We start from the raw sequence: 5,508 nt of genomic DNA, 5'->3' as shown, positions 1-5,508 counted from the left end.
TCCCCGCGGGCCCTGGCCGCGCCGCCACCGCTGGGACCACCGCAGGGGCCACTCCGGGTGCTCGGGCGGCCGCTGCCTCCGGCGCTCCCGGGGCCTAGACGGGAAAGCTGCAGTCACCAGTAGTACTTTTGCCCTAAGGGGCCCGCTGATCCCACCCTTTTCCTTGTTTTTCCGCTCCAAGGGAACTGGGGGGGCACCCCTTCTATCGGAGACCCGTGCTCCAGATGTCTCCCTGCGCCCACAGTTGTGACTTGAATTGCATGGTGCTTCGGACACCTGCATGACCGTAACTCGGGCCCCCAGGTCTGGGGAAGAATCAATCACTCAGAGCGGTGTCCCACTACTACAGCTACACTCCTTGGCCACCTGCCCTGTGCAAGGCGCTGGGTACCAGCATGAACCAGACACTGTGGCCCTGGGAAGCTCAGGTTGCGGGGGGGGAGGTCGGGATGGGATGAGGGGAGGCATGAAGGAGACAAACAAGGGAACAAAAAGCATCTCTTTAGGGTGCCAGGAATGACCCACCAGGAGTAATGGAGAAAGGCTAGGGGCTGGGAGACTTTCATCCTCTGGGTAGTCAGGGAGGGCCTCCCAGGGAGGTGGCATTTGAAGGAACTGGATTGGTGGGAAGATCTGGGAAGTGTGTTCTCACAGTAAGAACCAGAAGAAAGAGCCAGGGCTGGCCCCAGCTGGGTGTGTGGCAGGCAGATGGAGGAGTGAGGGCTGTTGGGGCAGCTAGCAGGGAAATAAGCACACCTGGCCACACCTGGCCACCTGTTTAAAACATGACCCCCAGGCCCCACCCTGGAGCTTCTGATTTCATAAGTCTGTAGTTCAGGCTCAGAAATGTGCATTTGTAATCAAGCATCCAAGGTGAGAGTTATGAACAGGTATGTTTCACGAACACTATATAAGAGCCAAGTACTGTCCGTCCAAGCCCCTCTTCCCTGTAAAACACATCCAGGGAACTTGGCCAAGCTAGCTGGGGTCACCAAAGGGACTCACAGAGGCAGGAAAGGAGATGAGAACAGTGGTCCCCAGCCCTTCCGGCACAGCAGAATCACCTGGCACACCTTCGTGAATGCCTGCCAGACTGCCATCCAAACCCACTGAGTTGGACAGCTGAAGATATTTTCTAAATGATTTTGGATGAATCTAAAGTTCAGCCAGTGCTAAGGATCAGAAGATTTGATAGGAGGGTTCTTACCATCCTCGTGAGAACGGCAGCTGACCTCAAGTGACTAGAATCCTTCTCATGGGCCAGGCAGAAAGGAGGACCTGCACTCTTGCAGGGTGGATGGAGGGCATCTCTGCTCTAGTAAGGAGATCTGTGCAAAGCTATCAATCATCCCACAAATATTTACAGGACATCTTCCAGGTACCTGGCACTGCCACAGATGCTGAGGATGTAGCCATCAGCAAGGCACACTCTCAACCCTCACTGTGCTAATGACTTGGAAGCCAAGAATCGGGTTTTCCCAACTGCCAATAGAGCAGTGGTTCTTAACCCAGACTATGTGTGATAATCACCTGGAGAGCTGTTTTTAAAAAAGTCAAATACCTGGGCCCCACCAGACATCAGTGTAAGACGAATGCTTGTGGGGTGGGGCTCGGGCATCGGTATTTTGTAAAAGCTCTCCTTATGCTTCCAGTGTGTGGCCAGAGCTGAGAATCAATGGTCTAGACCAGAGGCCGCCAACCTTTTTGGCATCAGGGACCAGTCTTGTGGAAGACAATTTTTCCACAGACTGGGGATGGTAGTCATGAGGCATTAGATTCTCCTAAGAAGCTAAGGAGCATGCAACCTGGGTCCCTCATAGTGCAGTTCACAGTAGGGTTTGTGCTCCTATGAGAATCTAATGCTGCTGCTGATCTGACAGGAGGTGGAGCTCGGGCCATAATGCAAGCGATGGGGAGCAGCTGTAAATACAGATGAAGCTTCGCTCACTCGCCCGCCACTTACCTCCTGCTATGTGGCCCAGTTCCTAACAGACCACAGACTGGTACCAGTCCATGGACCAGGGGTTAGGGACCCCTGGTCTGTACTCAGACTCCATTGTAGCAGCTGGGCCTGGCTCAAGACTCATTACACAGTCCTGAAAAACACTTTCTGGTTGTCAGAGCTTAAAGGAATCCCTTTCTTGGTGTCCTAATCACAAGCACAGCTATACTGTGTGTATTCAACAAGCATCCAGGGGGTGGCGACAAGGTTGGGTGGAGGAAGGAAGAGTGATGACCCTGGCTAGGATACATAGAGTCAAGTATCAGAAGGAGATGGATTCCCTTGGGTCCTGGGGACAGAGACCAAGGTCCAGATGCTAAAATGTAGTCAGGGATAAACAAAAGAATCAGCCTTTCCTTGTGCTATGAAACAGGAAAAAATCTGGTGATCCCACCTCCACCACATTCTTTCCCCACCCCTACCCCATAATTATTAAGGCCTCTAGTCCAGTGGGCATCTGTTGATTGTGCTACTAGAATCATTCCTCCCTTCTTCTCCGAACAGCATCCCAGGGTATTCCTTTGGGAAACGACCCCAAACATAATCCTGGTGGAGCGATCAACTCAGCTGTCCCACCCCACCCATTCCAGCAAAGAAGTGGAAAAAATGATCCAGGCTGGGCCACTCACAGAAGTTTATCTCCACTAGCTTATGAGATCCACTAAGACGGGGGCCATGACCACCTCATTCACAGCTTTATGTTCAATGGATGTGTAAATGAATGGAGGATGGATGGATGGATGATAGATGGATGGATGGATGATAGATGGATGATGGATGGATGAATGGATGATTGGTTGGATGGGTGAATGGATGGATGATTAGATGGATGGATGATGGATGAATGGATGATTGGATGGATGGATGGTAGATGAATAGATGAATGGATGATTGCATGGGTGGGTGAATGGATGGATAGATAGATGATAGATGGACAAATGGGTGGAAGAGTGGATGTTTGCATGAAAGGATGAATAGATGGACAGATGGAGAGAGTTTGACTCTCCTTGTATGTAAAAAAATCCTTAGATTTTTCATCAAGAGTCCTCCTCCCTGAGGCCCACTCTGGCCACCCAATTGCTAGGGCAAGAACGTAAATTCTTACCCCCAAGTCAACATCCTCTTGAGATGCCCAATAATAAAATGGGATATTAAGGGGAAGATCACTTTCCAACTGATCAAGCGCGACCCACCATCTCCACAGGGGCATCTCAAAACCAAAATCCTCTGTTCTCCGAACTGCTCCTGTTCCACATTCCCTGACTCACATATTGCCCTCTCAATCCAGTTCTCTGATCAAATACCAAGGAGTGGTTCTTAAGTCCTTTCCTTCTCTCACATCCACATACAAACCCTCAGTAAATAGAGGCAGCTTTATCTTCCAAATGAGCCCCAATCCAACCAGTCCTCACCATCTTCACTGTTTTTCCTCCCACCCAAATAATCCAAGTCCCTGTTATTTCTGGACAACTACAATAGCCTCCTTCCTGGACTTGCTGCCTCCACGTTTGCCCTACACAGAGCAGCAAGGGGGATTATTTCAAAAAATAGATCTGTGAGACTTCGCCTCTACAATAAATCAAGAAATTAGCCAGGTGAGGGGTGGCACACACCTGTAGTCCCAGCTTCTTGGAAGGTTGAGGTGGAAAGATCGCCTGAGCCCAGCAGGTCAAGGTTGCGGTGGCTGTGAGTGTGCCACTGCACTCCAACCTGGACAACAGAGCGAGACTCTGACTCAAAAAAAAATGTATGTGTGAGTGTATATACATATATACACACATATATACATACTATACATATATATACATAAATATATTTATATATTTATATATATTTATCTGGACTAGGTACAGTGGCTCACATCTGTAATCACAGCACATTGAAAGGCTAAGGTGGGAAATTCAAAACCCACCTGGCCAACGTGGTGAGACCCTATCTCTATAAAAATAAAAATGTAGGCTGAAGGCAGTAGCTCACACCTGTAATCCCAGCACTTTGGGAAGCCAAGATGGGAGGATTGTTTGAGCCCGAGTTCAAGACCAGTCTGGGCAACAGAGCGAGATCTCATCTCTACAAAAAAAATTGAAACATGACAGGTGTGATAGCACATGCCTGTAGTCTCAGCAACTTGGGAGACTGAGGTGGAAGGATTGCCTGAGCTCAGGAGGTTGAGGCTATGGTGAGCCATGATCATGCCACTACACTCCAGCCTGGGTAACAGTGTAAGACCCGACCAAAAAAATTAAAATATACATCTGATGAACCCTCCCGTGAATTGAGACACGAAGCCCCTGGTCTACAAGTCCCCACACAAACTGCCGCCCACCTGGCTCCCTGGGGACAATCTCCTACTAATCCCCTCTCCTCTCCTCTTACTCCCTCTGCCACCCCCGTCGTCTACCTGTTCCTTGAAAATGCCCAGCTTGACCTTGCCCCAGGGCCTTTGCACCTGCTGTGCCCTCTGCTATTGCCTGGTCACTGTCTTGCCTTGTTCATTTCTCAACTCAAATGTCACCGTAGAAAGATCTTCCTGACATCCTCTGTCCCCTCACCCTTTCTATGTTCCTATGGCCCTTATCCTACAGCATATTTGATTCCTCTGTTCCTCTGTCTGTTGCCTGTTTCACTTGAACAGGGAAACAGGCAACATGTCTGTTTTCTTCATTGGGCTATGTAGGATTGTCAGGTTTAGCACATAGAAATACAGGACCCACAGTTAAACTTGAATTTTAGACAATGAATGCCTTTTCTTTAGAACAAGTGTGTCCCAAGTGGTATGTGGGACAGACTAAAACATGACTCACTGTTTGCCTGAAATTCAGATGTAGCTTGGCACCTTGTATTTGGCAAGTGTCCCCAGATCTTAGGCAAGTACCCAGCACATGATAAGTACTCACTAAAAAGTAGCTGAAAGGGTCAACAAGAGAATGGTGCCTGGCTGAGCTGCCACCTGAGAGCCAGGAAAGGGACCTGCAGCCCAAGCAGAACCCAAGTCCCAGTTTTGTCCACTTCCTGGGACTCAACAAGAATGTTGTGAAATTTAGTGGTTTTGCACTCTTGGCAGCCCAGGCCTCAGCATGGTTATGATACCTGTAATCATTTTTATATAAACAACATTTCATCTGACTCAATGGTTTTCAGGGAAATTCTGCCTACACATTTTTTTTCTTAAAAAAAAAAAAAAAAAAGGAAAAGAGCCAGCCAGGACAACATAGCAAGACTCCACCTCTACAAAAAAAGAAAGAAAATTAGTTGGGTGTGGTGGCGCATGCCCGTAGTCCTGGCTACTCAAGAGGCTGAGGTCGGGGGGTTGCTTGAGGCCTGAAGTTCAAGACTGCATTGAGCCATGACTGTACAATTGTACCCCAGCCTGGGCAACAAAGCAAGACTCTGTCTCAAAAACAATTAAAACTGACCGGGCTCAGTGGCTCAGCCTGTAATCTCGCGCTTTGGGAAGCCGAGGTGAGTGAATTGCCTGAGCCCGCGGGTTCGAGACCCGCCTGGGC

This window comes from Carlito syrichta, unplaced genomic scaffold, assembly GCF_000164805.1.
Source record: "Carlito syrichta isolate Samal-C Ts95f unplaced genomic scaffold, Tarsius_syrichta-2.0.1 Scaffold315848, whole genome shotgun sequence".
NCBI classification, from domain to species: Eukaryota; Metazoa; Chordata; class Mammalia; order Primates; family Tarsiidae; genus Carlito; species Carlito syrichta.
Note: the sequence above shows the minus strand (reverse complement) of the source record.